Here is a 22,266-nt window from a genome sequence, read left to right as displayed (position 1 = left end):
ATAAGGACCCTGGTTCGAGCCCCTGGTTCCCCACCTGCAGGGGCGTCGCTTCACAGGCGGTGAAGCAGGTCTGCAAGTGTCTTTCTCTCCCCTTTCAGTCTTTCCCTTCTCTCTCCTTTTCTCTCTGTCCTATCCAACAACAACTATAATAACTACAATAAGATAACAAAAGGGAATAAATAAATATTTAAAAAAACCAAAAAACCCTCATTTAATATAAAAATCAACATAAACTCAGAGTGAAATACTGGGCCAAGGTGATTCAAGCTAATAGTAGTATGTGGGGAAAAAGAGCTGGAACAACTGTTCACATATCTGATAAAATAAGCTTTCATCGAGAAAAGGGGATAATGTTCAGAGATAAATGTCATATAAATCAATGTATTAATCTACCAATTCGATAAACCAGTTATCAATATATATGCATCTAGTTAAACCATATATGAAAATAACTACTAGCAGAGCCCAAATGAGTATGTTGACAGAGACACAGTAATTGACACATGAGTTACTATAAGGGACAGGTCATCTGGACAACAATTTATAAGGAAATCATGTCCTCAAAAGAATAGCACAGATATATTTTATTGGTATATGCAGAATCTTCTATCCAAAAATAAATACATACATATTTTTCTCAAGTGTACATGGGCCATTCTTAAAGATTGACTAAATGTTGGTACAACAAAAGTTTTGATAACTGCTATCAATATTCCCATTTTTCTTACAACATTTAGTTTCCGATTTCTGTCATCATAGTTGTAGAAATAGGATTACAGTGCCTAGTTAGTTACATACATTTTATATCCCTACAAATTGCCACTTGTTATGTCTGTCGGTGCATGGAAGGACTTTTTAAAAATATTTATTTATTCCTTTTTGTTGCCCTTGTTGTTTTATTGTTGTAGTCATTACTGGATAGGACAGAGAGAAATGGAGAGAGGAGGGGAAGACAGAGAGGGGGAGAGAAAGACACCTGCAGACCTGCTTCACTGCCTGTGAAGTGACTCCCCTGCAGATGGGGAGCAGGGGCTCGAACCAGGATCCTTACAGTGATCCTTGTGCTTTGTGCCACATGCGCTCAACCCACTGCGCTACTGCCTGACTGCCATGAAATGACTTTTTTTTCTTGTGTACTCTCTCCCCATGCCAGGCTAGCGTGGGGGTGCCTCTTCCCGGGCGCATACTCTCTGGGTTGTAGAGAATGCGACCTGAGCCAGCCTGGGCTGCTACTCACTCAGTGATGCAACGGATATGACTCAGGAACCAAACAGGTAGCCGCAAGACAATGCAATATATTTACTGATCAGAGAGCCAAAGCTTTTAAAGGTCAGACCTGGAAGTGGCAAGTCAGAAACAAAAATGGCTAGGAAAGGGGCAGAGAAAAGCAAAATGGAGCTGGAAACGTTGGAACTTCCTTAGCAACTGTTGGGAGGGTTTTAACTGGTAGGATTAATTAATGCCCTAGAGGCAGGGAAGGTCTTGAGGGTAGAAAGAAGACAGATCAAAGGAATGGAATGGGTGGGGATCTTTCAGGCAAAACAGTGATTATGTAGATAGGCCATAGTATCAGGAATGCAGGGTGCTTTGTGAGCCCTGCCTAGCTCAGCCACATCCTTACAATTTCCCCGACATGTCTACATGTTGACTTCCCACTGCCCCCTCTGGAGAGCTCATTTCTCTGCATTTTGTTTCCATGTATAGTTGTAGCTTTGCTGATGCAGCAAGGAAAATACAAGCCCTTTAAATTTAGCCATCTTGATCCATGCCTAAAAAGATTCTTAAAAAAAAAGAAAAGAAGAAGAAAGGCAAGGAGAGGAATAAGGAAAGAAGGAACCATAAAACAAAAACAAACAAACAAACAAAAACAGTGCCTCACTACCAGGCTTTTAATCCCCTTCTTTCAACTACAAATAGCAAGCATTTTAGTATAGATTTACAAAACTGGGGGGACTCTTATCATTTACTAATATTAAATAGCACCAATAAAAAAGTCTGCCACAGTGATTGTAAAGCAACCTAAATGTAGTAAAATATCAAGAGTTCAAAATCACATTTGCAGTTAATATAGTAAATCTGTCCAATAATAAAAGTTCAAAATCTCTTACAATTTTCTTTTTGGTATTCCATCTCTTTTAATTACAACATATAAGTTTTTGTTCTTGATGTTTTTCTATCTAATTTACCAGCCAAGCACAAAAAAATCTGGAAGAACCTTCATATACTATGGTGCAAAAGGACATTGAACTTAAGAGACAAATATATTGATGTCTAGAGTGTCAGGCTGCCCCTCGGTGGGGAGAGAAAAGACCGGAGCGGAGAGGGAACACAAATCTTTATTTATTCAGGGCAGTGGTTCGGGCCATGTGGAGCTAGCAAAATGGCAGCCTCCCTCTATGGGCAACAACCCTTCCCTGCATCAGGTCATTGAGGTGAAAAGCCGGCAAGAGAGAGAGGCGGAAGCAGGAGGGCTTTATAGGGCAAAAACCGGAAGTGGCGAGTCAGGACAGGATTGGCCGGGGAAAGGGGGTGGAGAGGCAAAAGGCATGCTGGGAAGGTAGTCACTAGGACGCTTCCATCTTCCCAGCATCCTAGCAACTGTTGCAGCGTCCTAGCAACTGTTGCAGCAGTTTTAACAAGCTAGCAATACCCTGAGGGGATAATGTGGAGGATATCTGTAAACAAAATGGTTTGTGGGCCCTGCCAATGTTCAACCACATCTGTACAATTTCCCAACACTAGAGAAATCTTCACTGATCACTTATTTATCTAGTCTCCTTTCAGGACTTTATAACTTATCTATGTGAGATTGCTGGAAATCTGTAATTGAAAAAGGGGGGGGGGATGTTGGTGAAATAGTTCACTTGGATAATGTGCTACCTTGCCATGTGTGTTACCCAGGTTCAAGTCTGGCCCCCAAGGAAGCTTTGGTGCTATAGCACCTCTATCTCTCTCTTTCTTTCTCTCTCTCTCTCTCTCTCTCTCTCTCTCTCTGTGTGTGTATGTGTATGTGTGTGTGTGTCTAGAAAAAAAGAAAGGAGGAACAGGGAAGAAAAGAGAAAATCATTTTTCTTAATCAAATAGAGCTCATCTAAGACTTTAAAGAAAATTTTCTTAGTGATTATAGTTATTCGTGTTTGTGTACGTGGCCATGGAAGTAATAAGTAGGCCAGCCTCACTGTCTACTTCTTACATGAGAGCAGTGAAGAGGCACTTCTGTGGTGATGATGTGCATTCTTACTATAGCACCTGCATCTTTGTCTCTGCTTCTTGGACACATAATGCACTTGATAATGTTGCTCAAGGTGAGAAAATATGTACACACATTTTTGAAAGATTGGGCCATCTGGTTAGAATTACTTCAAGTGTTCATTGAAAATTAGTTGTAGATTGTTAATATTGAGAGAGAGGGTAAGGTGTTATATTGTAATGCATAGCAATGTTCCAATCTAGGTAGTTATTCAGATGTCTTAGGAAAGAGTAAGTTTTACATTGCTTAGACTTTCTTTCTAATGTTACTCTCAGGTATTTTAGAATTGGTTCCTGGTTTTTAATTCTTGCTAATCATTTCTTAATATGTAGTTCTAGCGGGTCTTATTCTGGCATAATCTTTAAGTAATTTACCAAAATCTCTTTCCCTTTTTTTTTTAATTTAGTCAATGGAAGTTAATTATTATATTCTTTGGAGTAGGAAAATTGAATTTAAATATGTTCTGTAAAGAAGTCTGATAAGCATGTCCCTTTTTAAAGTGGTCAAATACAAATTGAAAGAAACTGCTAAGAAAATATTCCTTAAAAACCATTGACTGAAAGAACAAAACCATGTCACTGTGTGTACTGACCTTTCTTTGTGCATTATAGAACAAAGTGACATTTCAAAGGATTCGCAGTGGGTAGCATATGGAATACTCCATAAACACTGATTAGATTTAATAATGTTTGTATCACCATTAGGGGCGCACATACAAAGAATTCGACAGCCATATATTATTAACATCAAATAATTTTGAAGCAAAGCTCCTAATTAAGAAAGATTTGATTTAGAAGCTTAGCAAAATTGAAGTTAGAAATAACCACCTATCCTCCTGCCCTGAACTGGCATCTTTCCTTCTTGAATGAAAAACAGACTTAATTTCCTAAATCTAGAGATGGTTGCTATGCAAACTGATTAGGCTATGGCAATACCATTTTCAGCTTGTTCAGAACAGCACAATACCTAGGCTCCAAAGGTCAGGTCAGCATTGCAGTTAAAGTTAGTTTTCAGCCATGCAGCATAAACAGAAAGTAAGATGTGGTCTGCAATTGTACTGAGCTTCATTCAATAACTCAGTCATTTTTTGATATTCTCTTGCTTGGCAAGTATGTATATGTGTATACTATATCACAGTAGTAGAGAGTCACTCCATCCTACCATGAAGCACTCAACTCTTGGGAACTGTAGATATACACACAGTGTCTTCATCTTTTGAGTTGGTTATGTCTAGAAAGAGGAAATAAAATCAGACTAAAAATAACCAGGACAAGGAGGTTGTTGAATTGGACAACTTGAAATTTTGGTTGAGAAAGATTTCCCACAATTGCAAATAGTTACACTGAGCCGGTGAAATAGCTCATTTGAATAGTGTGCTTCTTTGTCATTATACACAACCTAGGTTCACGCCAGGCCTCATGACACCAAGAAAAGCTTTGGTGCTGTGATATTGCTTTTTCTTCCAGGGTTACTGCTGGAGCTCAGTGCTGGCACTATGAATCCACTGCTTCTGGTGTCCATTTTTTCCATTTTATTAACTAGGACAGAAAGAAATTGAGAGAGGAAGGGGAGATATAGGGGGAAAGAGGAAGACAGACACCAGCAGACCTGTTTGGCCTTTGTGAAGCCACCTCCCTGCAGATAGGGAGAATGGACTCAAACCTGAACCCTGGTACAGGGTCTTGTACTTAGTACTATGTGTGCTTAACCAGGTGTGCCACTGCCCATCCCTGATGCTGTGGTATGTCTTTCACTCACTCTCTCACTCACTCTCACTTTCTCTCCCCATCTCTGCCTCTCTGCATTCCCTCTCTCCTAAAAAAGATAAAAGATAAAAGATAAACTACCTGTAGTTATGCTATAATTATCAATAATTTCTATTTATTCATTTAAAATATAGGAATATCAAGCATGTTTTATTTTTACGGTTAAATATCTTTTAAGGCTTAAGAAATGTCTTTAGGAGAGACTGATGGTGGTATATCTGGTAGAGCTCACATGTTGCCTTAGCTGAGAACCTAGGTTCAAGCCTACAGTCCCTACCTACAGATGGCACACTTCACTAGAGTTGGACTTTAGCTTCAGGTGTTTGTCTGTCTCTCTGTCCCTCCCTTTTTTTCTCTCTCTAGCCACTAGAAGCAGTAGAGTTGTGTGAGTACCAAGTAGTACCAAGTTCCAGCAATAACCCTTTTGCGTGCGTGTGTGCGTGCATGCGTGCGTGCGTACGCGTGCGTGCGTGCGTGCGTGTGTGTGTGCGTGTATGTGTATGTATATAACATTTTCGTATCATTTTAGTGGAGGTTAATGATTTATAGTACATTTATTGGCACATGGGTACAATTTGTCGTCTTCTCATGATAGGTGTCTGTACAACACTCGCACTACCAACTTGGGTCCTCTACCATCATTAGGCAACAGTACTCCACCCTCTCCCTCCCCATCTTCTTCTATAGAGTCCTTTGCTCTGGTGCAATACACCTGCCACACACAGTTCACGTTTCACTTTGTGTTTTTCCTTTCTGTTTTTGTTTCTTAAGTTCCATCTATAAATGAGATCATCCATTGTCTGTCCTTATCTTTTTTGAATTGTCTCACTTAGCCCGATTCTTTAAAGTTCTGTCCAAAATGAAGCAAAACACATCTGTTCACTTTTCAACTATTTCAGTTGAATAGTATTTCATGGCATATACACATATACACATACACATACATATATATGCCACAATTTGCTTAGTTACTCATCTGTTGTTAAACATTTGAATTGCTTCCAAATTTAGGCTATTACAAGTTGTGCTGCTATGAACATAGGTCTACATAGATGTCTTTGGATAGGTGTTTTTTTTTCCCTTGGATAACTCCCCAAGAGAGAAATACCAGCATAATGTAGGTCCATTTCTAATGCTCTGAGAAATCTCAGCACTGTTTTCCACAGGAGGTAGATCTACTTACATCCACATCAACATTTCTTTTTCCCCACATTCTTGCCAATATTTGTTGCTTTTGCCCTTACTTCACAGTTGGCAATATCCTAACACTTACACTGATTATTTAAAAACAGTGTGTGCATACTCCTCCATATAATTAATTTAATTACCTTCTGCATTTATTTTTTTTTATTTTGATAATTTCCAAGGTCTCACTGTTCTCAGCTGACATTTTAAGATAGAGGGAGAGAGGGCCGATCGCAGCACCATGGCTTCCTTTAGTACAGTGGGTGCTGGGCTCAAGCACACATTGCTAAATAGTACACTATGCAAGCAAGATATTTTGCTGCCCCTCTTTTAAAAATTATTAGTGTTTTACAAAACTCAAAACCTAGTTCCACATTGTACCTACCAACTAAGTCTGTCCATCCTGCCCCCATAACCACCATAATTCTCACAAACTCTTTTAGACAATTTGGCTGTTGCTTCTGCTACAGCTACTGCTGTTTCTTCTTCTGTCTCTTCTCCTTCCTCTTTTTGCTCTCTCCTCTCCTTCCACCCTCAATCTTCTTCCTGCCTATTTCTTCCTTCCTTCCTCTTTCTTCCTTCTCCTTTTCCCTTTGAATTAATGCATTTATTAATGAGAGAGAGAGAGGAGAGAATGAAGAAGAGGCTCCACTTTAATGTCATTATTTTCATGTATACATATATATACAGATTACATTTATATACGTATATAGCCATTAGAGTTACTGCTGGGGCTCTGTGCTTTCATGATACTGTGAGGAATAGAGAGTTAGAGAGGGATAGAGAGAAGGAGAGAAAGGCCAGGCAGTGGCACACCTGTTTAAGTGCACACACTACAGTGTGCAAGGACTCAGATTCAAGCCTCTGGTCCCCACCTGTAGGGAAAAAGCTTCAGGAGTGGTGTAGCAAGGCTGCAGGTGCCTCTTTGTGTCCTTACCTCTCTCTATCTCCCCTCCTCTAATTTTTTCTCTCTGTTTCTATCTAATAAATATATATATATATATATATATATATATATATTAAATAAATGAAAAAAACTGAAAGGAGAGAACCTGCAGCAGTGTTCCACTGCTAGTGAAACTTTCCCCTTGTAGGTGGGTACTTGGGACTTAAACCCCAATCTTGGTGCACAGTAAAGGGTAAACTCTGTTGGGTGTGTCACAACTGGCTCTGCTGTAGAAACATTTTTGTAATAAAAAATATATATTTTATTGCCTCTAGGGTTATCACTGGGGCTCGGTGCCTGTACTACGAATCCACTGCTCCTGGAGGCCATTTTTCCCATTTTGTCACCCTTGTTGTTGTTGTTGTTACTGTTATTGTTTCTATTGCTGTTGTTATTGTTATTGTTACTGTTGTTGTTTCCATTGCTGTTGTTACTGTTATTGTTTCCATTGATATTGTTGTTGGATAGGACAGAGAGAAATCGATAGAGGAGGGAAAGACAGAGAAGGAGAGAGAAAGATAGACACTTGCAGACCTGCTTCACTTCCCATGAAGAGACTCCCTGCAGGTAGGGAACCTGGGGCTTGAACCAGGATCCTTATGCCAGTCCTTGTGCCTCATGCCATGTGCATTTAACCCACTACACTACCACCCAGCCCCCCAAAGATTTTTTAAACTCCATAAATATTAATCATTTTTGTTTTCAAAAATCTAACATATATTGTTGATTTAGTTTATGTATTTTTAATCTAATAAAATTGGTCTTCTTGAAGAAAATTTCTAAATCAGTAGGAAATTAAAAGACATTTAATTATTTTCCATGTGCTCTTTTTAGATATTAATATATATTTTTCTAGTTTTATTTTATCTTAACTAGAAAAATAATGTATAATCGGCCATGTATGCTTAAACTGCTGTACCACCGCTGGGCTATAATGTATAATCTGAATAATATTTAAATTCTATATTAATTTGGTAAGATGAGGCTCAAGTTATTTCTCACATATATTAGATTAATGTATAGTTATAATAATCTCTTTTTCAAGTACATTAGTATTTTCATCTATATTAATTTTATCCATTAATAAAGTGTAGTATTACATAAATACTACATAAATAAAGTGGTGCACCTGGTTAAATGCACATGTTACCATGAGCAAGGACCAGGGTTCAAGGATCTATGTTTATGCTCCCAGTCCCCACCTGCCAGAGGAAAGCTTCACAAGTAGGAAAGAAGTACTACAGATCTTTCTCTCTATCCTTCTATATCTCCCTCCCCTCTCAGTTTCTCTCTGTCTTTTCAAATAAAATAAAGTTAAAAAATAAGTAAATCTTTAATGAAAAGAAGCATAGTCTGTAATTTTCATTGTTAGATTATTTTCCCAAGATACATTATTATATAAATATATTATTTCCATCTCCTGTTTTTTTTATATAACTTTATAGCGGCATGACTAAATGATAATGTGTTTGTAGAGGCAGAGTAAATCTAAAGCAAAAAAGATGAAAGGATAAGATTAGATATTCCATTTGTTTGTTCAATATGGTGTCTCTTATGTCCAGGTTTCCATCTTTAGAGGACTTACTGGGTATATTTCATGCGCACTGTGTCTGACTTACTTTCTTTTATCTGCCATCTGCTGTTCAGTTAATATGTTTTTTGATATGTGTTTTATGTGAAATATCTAACAGCCCAACATTTTAGCATATTTTGCTTTTAAGTCTTAACAATGCTGAGGCATTTGTGGATAAAAGAGATATATTTTATTAGTATATGTAAATTAGTGTAAACCTCCCCTCCCTACCCCCCTCCCACTAAAGTGAGAATACATTGAGATACTAAAATTAAAGAGCCTACTTGGAAATAAAGCAATAAATCTTGCATCTGTGTGACTCAGATATTCATATATAATAGACACATACATTAAGAATTATTTTGTTTACTTTTATCTATACTGTTCCAGTAGATTGTGTGCTGCTATATGTAACATTTTCTATTACTTTGTTTGGAGGCAGTCTCCTGCACATGATTTTTCATAGTTGTATCTAATGATGGCTTTCAGTATTCTCAGCCTGCAACATGCCTCTAGGGCATGTGAGTACTACAAAAGGGAGAACACACAGCAGGGGTCCAGTCAGGTTTTCTAGCTACAGTCACACTAATCATAGATTCTATAAATAAAGTTGTAACTGATTATGCTAACTTCACTGTTGTTCCCTGTGAAATTGTGCCTAACCCCTGGAAATCTTCTCTTGGTATTATCAGCAAATAGCTCTAAAATGTAAATTTTAAAGTCTTTCCAGAACATTTACTAACATTTTCCTGCCCCTTTCCTCCATTCATTCCTCTCTCTCTCTCTCTCTCTTTCTCTCCCTCTCTCTCTGTCTGTCTCTAAATGTCCCAGCATGGTCACTGACCTCCACTGAACCTCTTCTTCCACAATCACTGAAGCAAATCATACAAGTGAAAACCTCGATTCAGTGTGTGAGGAGTAAGAGTAGGAGTAGGAGTAGTTTCTGACCTAAATAGAGCTTTTTTTATGATAATAAAATGTACATGTCACATGATCTACCCCCCTAGCAAGATATGAGTGTACAAACCAATATCCTTAACTATAAGCACAATAGGAAAATGATGTTCCACAGCTCTTTAGAAGTTTTTCATCTTGCATTACTGAAATTCTAACCTAATGAAGAGTGATTACTCATTTCCCCCTCTCCCCAGCCTCTGCCAATTACTACTATAGTTTCAGTTTCTATGGGCGTGACTACTTTAAGTAATTGATATAAGTGGAATTGTGCAGTTATTTATTTTGTGTTTGATTTATTTCACTTCACTTAGCATAATATCCTCTAGGTACATCCATATTGTGTCATATGAGAGATTTCCCCTTTTATGGCTGAATATTATGTTAGTATATATTATTTTTATATATTTACCCCTCAATAGATATTTAGATAACTTTTATCTTTTTGCTATTGCTAGTGATGTTGCAATTAGCATAGCTCTGAAAATATCTCTTTGAGATCCTGCTTTTCTCTTTTTTGATATCTGAGTGCTGGTTGACATTGACATTGAAACATATTTGGTTCTTAAGATCATGCAATTTTTGAAATGTCAGAAACACCTAGAGGCAGCAAACACATAAAAGATGGATTTAATCCTAGTTTATAATCATGTCACAAGCTGAGTATTTCCAAAGCTATTCTGTTATTGTTTGTTTTCTTCAAGCAGAAGAATTTCACGGGGCACATTTTCATCATTTCAATAAAGAAAAGAAAAGGAAATGTGTTGGGTAGAAGCAGTGTTCACTGTATTTGAAAATTGTCTCACACATAAAGCAATCCTAATGTCTTTCAAAATTAAACAATGCAATTTTGTATTTAAGGCATACAAGACTTGATACTAGACATATGCAGCATCCGCTCATGGCCTAGTAAAATCAATAAATTCTGACTAACATATGTATATCCATACTTGCGTGTATGTGTGCATAGGTTCTTAACATATGCATAAATGTATACATATTTAGGGAGCCTTAAAATAGCTGAAAGGATGTTAAAAAGAAAAAGCATAAAAATGTGCTGGAAAAAAACAAGTCTGAGAAAATTCTAATGTGTTGAAAATAAAAATTTCTTCGTAGAAATTCTAATCCACAGTTGGTTCAGAATAACTATTACCATAGGGAATAAATGAAGGAGTCTTTGTCAAATGTTTGGCTGTCTTGACTGAGATGACAAGATTAATGTGTGTTTTTTTATATCCTTAAATGCACTAGTTTTCACCCTTGTAAAAAGGTTTTAGAAAATGAACAGGAGATTATGATTAGGGTTAAATGATCATTTGAAGCAAATTTATATAAGGTGGTGATATGAATGAGTTCTGATAAATGAACATAAATCTTCGCAAAGAGAACAGAATACTAGGAATTGAAGGTTTAATGTCAGGGATGACAAACAACACAGATTGAAAAGAACTAAGAATGTGATTGGAAACATAAAGTTGTATTTCAATGTCATTAGAATAATGTTCTATCTCTTAGATTAGTTATTGTAGGTTGAATTCAGGATGTTCCTGCTAGCTACTTACAAGTAGTTTGCCCTTTAAAGATTATATGACATACAAAATGTATAAAATATATCACCAACTGCCTTCAAGCTGTAAGAAGTCAATATAAATTTGAACAAAGAGCTTAAATAATATATTCAGGTATTACCTTAAATCAAAGTATTAAGCTTTCTCAATGTGTTAGCATTTTCAGTTTCACCAGAATTCCCAATACCTAGTATTTACAAGTGAAAGGAATCTTACAGAATATCTCAGAATAAGTCAAATATCCTTCATATCTCCAGGTTCACTTAATACCTTTATTTATGCTACTCTCATTGCCCAAAGTATCTTCTTTTTGAATATTTTCCATACTAAGACAGAACTCTAGTTACTTTATACTGAAACTTTTCCTAATCTCAGAATCATGCCTTTTAATGTGTCCCTATATCTTTCTTGAATTCATTTGTTGAGCTTGATTTATTTTACCTTTTGAAGAAAAACAGAATGGAAGCAGTTAGGCGTGCTGGTTAAATGTGCATAATAGGGGGATAGGGAAGGACTCTCAGGTTCAAATCCTGAATCTACCATTAACTGGAGAGATGACACTGAAAATGTGTACTGACCTTCCTGATACACATTTATCATGGGTGAAATTTAGTTATTAATAGCATATGTGCTTTGTAGGGCAGTAGGGAGGTTTAAACGCATATAAACGATCTAACTCTATGCATCATTCATTGTAAGATTTCAGGAAATACTAGTTTCTACTATAACTGATTACTATTTTTATGTGTCTCCTAGCACTAGTTTATAAATTCGTGAGGGGTAGGAGTCATGGTTTATTGTTTTTTTTTTTTTTTCTGTATTTTCCTTTAACTCTCACAGTACCTTTCTATTTAATTAATTACAATATTTAAACAAATTTAACTTTATTAATTTCTTGTTGAGTCAGATCCTAGACAATAAGGAAACAAAATATTGACATTACAAAAAGTACATATCTCAACATTTTCTAATCATCACTCTTACGTTACTTTAAGTGCAACTATTAATATGCCCATCCTTCACCTCCCATTTTATTGGGAGGTTGATGGTTTGCAGTGCAATTGTTGATATTGATACATGGGTGCAGTTTCTCATAGTCCTCATGGTAGGTGTCTGCAGAACACTCTCACCCCCAACTTATATCCCTTTCCATCATCATACACAAGGACCTCAAGGCCGTCTTCACCCTGTCCTATCCCCTCCATACCCAAAGTCTTTTGCTTTAATGCACTATGCCCTACCTAATGCAAATTTTCCTTTGTGTGAACTATACTCTGAGACCCTATATGACTCAAGAACTATCTAAAATTTACCCACATGATCTATCATTTTTTCCCTTATTATATTCCTAGAATATATGGTATACTTCAGTGTCTTTGCTCACCATTCTGTGGTTCTCCTTATTCTGATTCTTCCCCTTCAGTTTTAAGTTTAAATGGTCTGTCCTTCAAGAGCTATTATCAGATTCATACATCACACCTCACTCCCAAAATTTAAGTTAGTTCTCCCAAATATGCTGTCTTTCACAACTTCTGTTTTGCAATTGAATTTTTTCAATTACAATATTAACAGTGTTCAATTAATTTAATGCATTTTTCCCACTAAGCTGTCATTTCCATGAAAACAGTAACCAGTGACTTTTTGTCAATACTGATTACAACATCCTGGAAAACCTCACTGATACCTAGCACAAAGTAGCAACTCTAAACATAAGTTTAAATAAATTAATTTAAAAATTGGCCTTTAGTGTATCTAACAATGCAGTTATGTTTTTAAAAGAAAAGTAAAAAAGAAATGTACACAAAAGACAAAGAACAATAAATCATGAAGAGAGTAGAGAGAAGCAGTAGTTCTTAGTGTCCTTACTACTATAATAAACCACATTTGCGACCTTTAACTGGTAGCTGATTTAAAAACATTGTCTTTATATTCTGTTGACTGAGGCTATCTGTGGAAAAGTGTGTTCATTACAAAATAATTTTAATTCTCCACTAGCATAATTGCCTCCTATATGCTGAAAACTCAAGACTTTGGTTCAAAATTCTTAACATTGAGTATGCTACCTAGTAATATATTTTATTATTTGTTATTTTAATTTTTTTTAGAAAATATGTTTCTTAAAAGTTTATTGCTATCTTGACAGTAAGATGTCATATTTCCCCTAAATCTGTGTTAGCACTTATCACTAAAGTACACTTCCTCTCAAAGCAAAGAATATTCAGTTTTTTATAAACATCCCCATATTTTCTCCTTTAATGATCTCAGATCTGCAAGCATAAGCTATGTGTTTATATATGTTTTTCCCTGTTCACTAATATTATGTAATAGCTTATACCTAATTTTCAAGTTGAATTTAAAAAAAAATTATTATTTTTTTCCTTTTGCTTCCCTTGTTTATCATTGTTGTTCTTGTTATTGTTGTCATTGTTGTTAGATAGGACAGAGAGAAATGGAGAGAGGAGGGGAAGACAGAGAGGGGGAGAGAAAGATAGACACCTACAGACCTGCTTCACCACATGTGAAGGAACCCCCTTGCAGGTGGGGAGCCAGCTGCTCGAACCTGGATCCTTAAGCTGGTCATTGCACTTTGTGCCATGTGCGCTTAACCCTCTGTGCCACCGCCTGGATCCCCAAACTCTGAATTCTTAAAGGAGGTTTTAAAGTACTTAAAAGTATTATATTGGGAGTCAGGCTATAGCACAGTGGGTTAAGTGCATGTGGCGAGGACCAGCATAAGGATCCCGGTTCGAGGCCCCTGCTCCCCACCTGCAGGGGAGTCACTTCATAGATGGTGAAGCAGGTATGCAGGTGTCTTTCTTTCCCCCTCTTTGTCTTTTTATTATTATTATTATTTAAGAAAGGAGACATTAACAAAACCGTAGGATAGGAGGGGTACAACTCCACACAGTTCCAACCACCTGGTCTCCATATCCTATCCCCTCCCCTGATAGCTTTCCTATTCTCTATCCCTCTGGGAATATGGATCCAGGGCCATTCTGGGTTGCAGAAGGTGGAAGGTCTGGCTTCTGTAATTGCTTCCCTGCTTAACATGGGCATTGACTGGTCGATCTATACTCCCAGTCTGCCTCTCTTTTTCCCTAGTAGGGTGGGTCTCTGGGGAAGCGGAGCTCCAGTACACATTGGTGGGGTCGTCAGTCCAGGGAAGTCTGGTCAGCATCATGCTGGCATCCGGGACCTGGTGGCTAAAAAGAGAGTTAACATACAAAGCCAAACAAATTGTTGAACAATCATGGACCTAAAGGCTGGAATAGTGCAGATGAAGTGTTGGGGGGTACTCTCTGAAGACTCTTGTGTACTTCTGCTTTCAGGTATATATTTTTCCCTGGTTTATGGACACGTGTGAACATTTGCTCTATCTCAGGGGACCTGGTCTGTATCTAGGTTTGGGGACTTTATTGAGGAGTGGACCACCTAGAATGGAATTACAGAATACTATGAAAGGAAAGGTCTCACCTGAGTAATGAGGCTGAAAGGTTGTCATTCCACACCTGAAGTCTCTGGACACAGTCTGAAGTGAAGCATGCTGGGGTGGCACTCATTGTGTTGATTAGGTAGTGATCGGCGGATGTAATATTATTGTAGGTTTGCTATATATGGATTCCACTATCTAAAGTTTTGAGCATGAACGGGTGTTGGATTTTGTCAAAGGCTTTCTCTGCATCTATTGAGATAATCATGTGGTTTTTGCCTTTGCTTTTATTGATGTGGTGAATGACATTGATTGACTTATGTATGTTGAACCAGCCTTGCATTCCTTGGATAAATCCCACTTGGTCGTGATGAGCAATCTTTTTGATATACTGCTGTATCTGGTTGGCCAAGATCTTGTTTAATATTTTGGCATCTATGTTCATCAGAAATATTGGTCTGTAGTTTTCCTTTTTTGTTGTGTCCATATCTGCTTTTGGTAGCAGGGTCATATTGGCTTCATAGAAGGTGGAAGGGAGTGTTCCTGTTTCTTTGACCTTATAGAAAAGCTTTAGAAGTATGGGTATTAACTGTTTCCTGAAGGTTTTGTAGAATTCATTTGTGAAGCCATCTGGTCCAGGACTTTTGTTGTTGGGGAGATTCTTAGTAACAATTTCGATTTCTTTGTCTGTGATTGGTGCATTTAGGTTTTGTAGTTCTTCTTGGTTCAGTTTTGGAAAGGCATATGTTTCTAAGAATTCTTCCATTTCTTCCAGATTTTCTAGCTTGGTGGCATATAGTTCTTTATAGAAGTTTCGCATGATTTTCTGGATTTCTGTGGTGTCAATTGCGATATCTCCTCTATCATTTACAATTCTATTAAATTGAGTCTTCTCCCTTTTTGTTTATTGAGTTTGGCTAGGGGTTTGTCAATCTTGTTTAATTTTTCAAAGAACCAACATTTGGCTTCATTGATCTTTTGTATGGTTCTCTTATTTTCGATGTTGTTTATTTCTGCTCTAATTTTAGTGATTTCTGTCCTTCTGGATGCTTTAGGGTTCCTTTGTTCCTCTTCCTGTAAGTCCTTGAGGTGTGCAGTAAGGTCATTTATTTGATCTTTTTGTTGTTGTTGTTGTTTAATATGTGATTGTATGGCTATGAGTTTCCCTCTCAATACTGCTTTACCTGTGTCCCAAATATTTTGGTAGCTTGTGTCTTCATTTTCATTTGTTTCCAGGAACATTTGAATTTCTTGCTTGAGTGTCTTTCTGACCTAGTGGTTCTTAAGGAATATGTTTTTTAGTTTCTAAATTCTGTGTCTTTTAATAATTTTCTGTTTGTTGTTAAATGTTAGCTTTATTCCACTGTGGTCTGAGAAGATACTTGGGATGATTTCAATGCTCTTGAATTTGTTGATGCTGTCTTTGTGGCCTAACATGTGGTCTATCCTTGAGTATGTGTTGTGTGTATTTGAAAAGAATTTGTATTCTAGTTTTTGGGGGTGAAGAACTCTGAAAATGTCCAAGAGGTCTAATCTGTCCATCTCTTCATTTGATTCTCTTGTTTCTTAGTTGATTCTCTGCTTTGTCTAGGTGTGAGAGTGGGGTGTTGGATAGCTCCCTGTTAGTTCAGGCACATTGAGTCTAGACAACTGATTGAAAAAGAAAAAATGAAAAAAAAAACAAAAAACTGTCCAGGCAGTCTTTCCCAGGTGGTGTGAGGCTTTGTGGCTCCAATTGGGCCTAAATCCCTTATTCAGAGAAAAAAAAAATAGCTTAGGTATTCAGAAAGGCACAGGATTGGAATGGCACCCCTGGTGAGCCAGGAATCTTGGTAAACAAAAAAGGTCAGCAGGGAGCCTGCTAGCAGCAGCTCTCTACCCCCCAGTCTTGTTATGGGGGGAGGGTGGGAGAGAAATAATTTTAAAAATTCCTTTCTTTTTGCTCTATATTCTAACCCAAATTGAGTTATAGTCACCTCCTTGATGTCACTTTTAGAATGTCTTGTTCACCGTCCTGCTGAAGGCCAGGATCTGACGTTTTCCAGCAATTGTTGTCAGAGCTCAACCCAGCAGCTGCTTCTGAGTCTCCATCTTGGCTCCACCCCCCCACTTTTTTCTCCCCCTCTCTGTCTTCCCCTTCTCTCTCCATTTCTCTCTGTCCTATCCAGCAACGATGACATCAATAACAACAATAATAACTACAACAATAAAACAAGGGCAAAAAAGGGAATAAATAAAATATTTTTTAAAAAGTATTATATTGAGCCCAAATGAAAATTAAGATATACAATTTATATTTTATTTTTTAGTATTTTTATCAAAATATGTGATTAATGGCAAGGGAAATAAGAATATGAATAAAACTGGGTCTACATCAAATTAAACAGCTTTTATGTACTGAAGGAACATAAAAAATTAAAAGGAAACCTAATGTAGATGTATAGATAATTGAAATACGTGAACTTGCAAAAAAGAAAGAAAGAAACTAAACTGTTTCTGATACTTTCTGAGAACTATGTTGATTATGGTTATTTACATTTTATAATGTTTGCATCACCATCTGGGCCCTATACAAAGAAAGTGACAGTTGTATTTGATCTGATTTTTTTTCCCTGGGGCGGGGGAGTTCACTACTCTGAGCTGACTTTCTTAGGTAGAAAGAGAAAGAGTGAAAGAGGGCAAAACACCACAGTATCAAGTTTCCTACAGTGTGGTGTGGTCTGGGATTGAACCTCCAAACTTCCTAACAAGGTAAGCTGTCTTGTTGACCCACAAAACTAACTACACTCTGTGGAAACTATGGTGTATATCAGACAGAATCAGGAGGGTGATGTAGAAGAGTTAGTAGGATTTTTGTTTGTTTTTATATTACTGCACTGGGACTTTGTGCTAGGTGTGATTCTATGTACATATACAGTTATAAAACTATATACTTCAACTGTACAGTTTTTTAAACCAAGATTAAATCAATAAAATATAATTTGTGTTATTAAATATCAGTCATATTATATGTAGATTATAAGAAAATTCCAATTTTTAATATAATTTAATATGTTCTCAAGTTAAATGGAAGATTGATGTTTTAGATTTTTGTATTTAGAGGAATCTTTTCAGATAAATTATGAATTAGAAAATGTTATCTGTACATCTCAATAGATTGTATATTTTGCACTTCCTTTTATTTAAATGAATAATTATGCCATGTTGCTAACTACAGCTTGCGTGAAGATTAAGTGGATTTCAAGTTGATAATTTTTCATGTTTTTAACAATGCAACATTAATGGTATTTCAGATTCTGAGTTTTATTAATGTTATAATTACTATACTTCCTACAAATATGAAAAATTATAAGATTTATTTCATGTAATTAGCTTTAAGCTGTATAAATTATCTCTCTTTTTAAAATATTTTATTTATTTATTAATGAGAAATGTAAGAAGGGAGAGAAAGAACCAGACATCACCCTGGTACATGTGCTGCTGGGGGTTGAACTCAGGACCTCATGCTTGAGAGTCTGATGCTTTATCCACTGCACTACCTCCCAGACCACTATAAATTCTCTCATCACCATTACTATACTAATACTTACTCTGATTCTAGTAGAATATTTTTCCATGTCAGCATTTACTCTTAACATCAAAATGATGTTAAATCATAAAAATATGTTTATTTATTTTTAAATATTTATCTCATGAGCAAGGAAGAGAACACAAACTAGAGCATCACATCAGCCTTATGTCATGTATCTTACTCAGGATCTCAATAATAACAAGTCTTACATCAACTAAGTCACCTCCATGGCTGTCTTTGTCTATTCTTTTAATAAACAGTGCTGTGTAGGGGAGAAAAGTTTTCTTCCATCTTCTCAGGGTTTCTGGTTAGGTCTGAAAATGAAACTGACAAAGTAAATTTATAGGAGAAAAAGATAAAAATGTATTGAATAAGGGACCGGGTGGTGGCACACCTGGTTGAGCACATGTATTACAATGTACAAGGACGTGGGTTCGAGCCCCCGCTCCCCACCTGCAGGGGGAAAGCTTTGTGAGTGGTGAAGCAGTGCTACAGGTGTCTCTCTGTTTCTCTCCCTCTCTATTACCCCCTTCCCTCTTGATTTCTGGCTGTCTTTATCCAATAAATAAAAATTTAAAAATTAAATAAATAAATGTATTGAATATAAAAGTATTGTGACATAGGAAATGGAGTAGTTAAAATCTGAGTATTTTGTAATGCTGATATTCATAAATAATTAGAAGATATAATATCAATAGAATAAAGATTAAAAGAGACATGTACATACAGGAGGAATATAGAAAGGCCTGTTTGTTCATATTCTTTTCATTCTGCTTCCATTTTGTAGGTAAAGATTTTCTTTTGGGCAAAGGGAAGCTACTCTTCACATGGACGTTTTATGTCCATCAGGAAAAGGTTGGAGTAACCTCCTTCCTTATATTTCCTCAAGCTTCTTCAGCCTAATGTAGTCAATGAGCCATAGCGTTATATTTTCGACAACTATGCCCTGAGCCATGCAACCATTTAAAAAATAATTTTATTATTATTGCCAGAGCACTGCTCATCTCTGGCATATTGTGGTGCTGGGGATTGAACCTGGGTGCTCATACATGGTAATGTATGCATTCTATTGAGTGAGCCTTTCCTGGCCCCCCAATGATACATTTATTTATTTAGTGTGTGTGTGTGTGTGTGTGTGTGTGTGTGTGTGTGTGTGTGTGTGTGTGTGTGTATTGTGCATGTGCGAGAGAAAGAGAGAGAGACAGACAGAGGGAGAGATTGGCTACTGGTGTTTCACCATGCTAGGATGACTTTTTCAGATAAAAAGAAATATAGGAACTGAAGCTCTTTCCAGTGAGGTAGGAGCCCAGCTCAAACCTGGATCTTGCATCCTCTGATTCTTTTTTTCATGATTTACTTTCTCTCTTTCTTTTTTCTTAGTGGCCCTATGGAGTGTTTCTCAGTTTCTATTTACCTTTTCAAAGAACTCTTGTTTTTATTGACATTTCTTATTGTCTTTTTTGAGTTTTTTTTTTTAATTTCTTGGGGGATTAATGAGTTATAGCACATTTGTCTATACACTTGTAAGATTTCCATTTCAGGGTAACAAGTATCCGATACATACTCTGCCATCCATGTGACCCAGGCTTCAGCCCAACACCCCCCCCTCCCCTCTCGATCTGCTTGTAATGATGGAACTGCCCCAACAACAGAAATCCAAAGGTTTCTCTTCATTTGACTTTGCTTATTTGTCATTGATCCATGTATTATTTCTAGGCATGTTGTTCTGTTTCACCATGTTTGAGATTTTCCTCATATTCTTCTTGCTGTTAATTTCTAGTCCCATACCATTGTGATCTGTATAGATATGAGTTCCTGCTAGAAAAGCAACACCTCTCCTCTTTAGGAATTTCTCTGAACTCTGGGTGTTTGTGTCTGAGTTGTCAATCTCCCAGTAGGATCAGCTCTATAGCAACAATGAAAGCTGCTGCTGCATGGCTCTATGTTCCATAGCTCATTGATGGCCTGTACGATGTTATAAAGTACTTTTGATAATATAATTGGTCATGGAGGAGTTTGGTTCAATGACAGTTATTCTGCTATGCTCCACAAGCATGCATTAAATAGTGTGTATTAGAAAATTAAGTAGAGTAGTCTGAGAGGTGCCACAATGGATAAAGCATTAGGCACTCAAGTATGAGTTCCTGGGTTCAGTCACCAGCAGCACATGTACCAGAGTGATGTCTGGTTCTTTCTCTCTTATCTTTCTCATTAGTAAATAAATAAAATATTTTTAAAAACAAAAAGGAAGAAAGAAAATTAAGTAGAACCTACTTAATTTTAAATTTAAAATTTTAACATTAAATTTTAACAAAAAAGTAATTGTAATGACAACTACTACTATAGTATAAAATGAATCAGATATACATGCCCAACTAAAGATACATCATTAAATACTTCTAAACATACTATTTGAGGATCCACTACAGTGTATTCCTTTTTTGTAGTACTTGTATTTTGTCAGAAGTTAATAAATGCATATTGAAATACTTGCTTTTCTAACATTTTCAGAATTTGCAAAATATTTTTCATGTGAGCACAGCTCTACTTGTATAGATTATGTCAGTCAGGCAAGAAAAATATGTTAAAGGAGTACAAATTGAAACAGAACAGGTTTCGCTATCTGTTTTCAGATGACTTGATAATATAAGAACTCTGGCTCTATTAAAAAAAACTACTAGAAATAGATTGAATAAAGTAGCAGAATGCAAAATCAGCATACGGAAATCTGTTGAATTTTCATATGCGAACAATGAATTGGAGAAAAAACAAATTAAGAAAATCCCATGTACATATGCACCCCAAATAATAAAATATCTTTGAGTAAAACTAACAAATAAGATGTAGTGTCTGTATGCTGAACACTATATGATATTGTTAAAATAAATAGAAGACATAAAGAAATGGATTGATTCCCCATGTTTGTAGATAGGAAGAATAGACATTGTTAAAATGTCCATGAAAAATGATGAATGACATAGTGGGGGTTGTATTGTTAAATGGGAATCTGGGGAATGTTATGCATGTACAAACTATTGTATTTACTGTTGAATGTAAAGCATTAATTCCCCAATAAAGAAATAAATTATTTAAAAAAAAAAAGAAAAGTCACAGCCAAGGAAAAGAACAGCCCAATAAAAAAAAAAAAGTGCGCACAGGGGAGTCGCGAGGTGGTGTAGTGGGTTAAGCGCACGTGGCACAAAACTCAAGAACTGGCTTAAGGGATCCACTAACAATGCACAGGAAAAAAATGTCCATTTATATATAGCAAGTTATAAATTAATTACAAGCGGTATCAAAATCCCATTGGCACTCTTCAAGGAAATAGAATAAGCAATTCTAAAATCTGCATGGAACTATAACAGCCCACAGATAGTCAAATTAACCTTGAGAAAAAAGAAAAATAGAAGTACTATGTGCCTAGACTTTAAAAATAAACAAACAAAAAATCCAAATCAAAGGAACATGGTATTGTGACAACAACAGATAGATACAAAGATCAATAGAAAATAATTAAGAATCCATAAATAAAGTCACACACATATGGTCCGTTATTTTACAACAAAAGAGTTAACAATATCCAATGAAGAAAAAAAACCTGAGCACAAAGCCCTGGACTTGAATCTTGACACCACATGGGATCATCACAGACAACATAAGTATAATACCATTGGTAGCATAGTACTAATGTGTCTGTCTTCTCTCTGTGTTTCTCTTTTCCTTTCTCATTTTCTTTTTTTCTAAATCAGAAAAAAAAAATTGAATATGGACCTGGGAGGCCACTCAGATGTTTCATGCATCAGGAAACTCTTAGTTCCTTTGCCAGTGTCACATAAAAAATAAAAAAAAAAAAAAATGGAGAAGGGTCGGTCCATAGTGCAGCAGGTTAAGCCCACATGGCACAAGGCACAAGGACAGGGGTAAGGATCCTTACCTGTGGTGAAGCAGATCTGCAGGTGTCTATCTTTCTCTCTCCCTCTCTGTCTCCCCTCCTCTCTCCATTTCTCTCTGTCTTATCCAACA

General features: G+C 36.6%; 1 protein-coding gene across 1 annotated transcript in view; it reads left to right on the top strand.

Moving 5' to 3' along the window:
• Positions 1-22,266, top strand: part of DIAPH2 (diaphanous related formin 2) — an 816,245-nt gene that overhangs the window by 523,938 nt on the left and 270,041 nt on the right. The window lies entirely within an intron of this gene.

This window comes from Erinaceus europaeus, chromosome X, assembly GCF_950295315.1.
Source record: "Erinaceus europaeus chromosome X, mEriEur2.1, whole genome shotgun sequence".
Taxonomy (NCBI): Eukaryota; Metazoa; Chordata; class Mammalia; order Eulipotyphla; family Erinaceidae; genus Erinaceus; species Erinaceus europaeus.
This window is presented reverse-complemented; position numbering and strand designations above follow the sequence as displayed.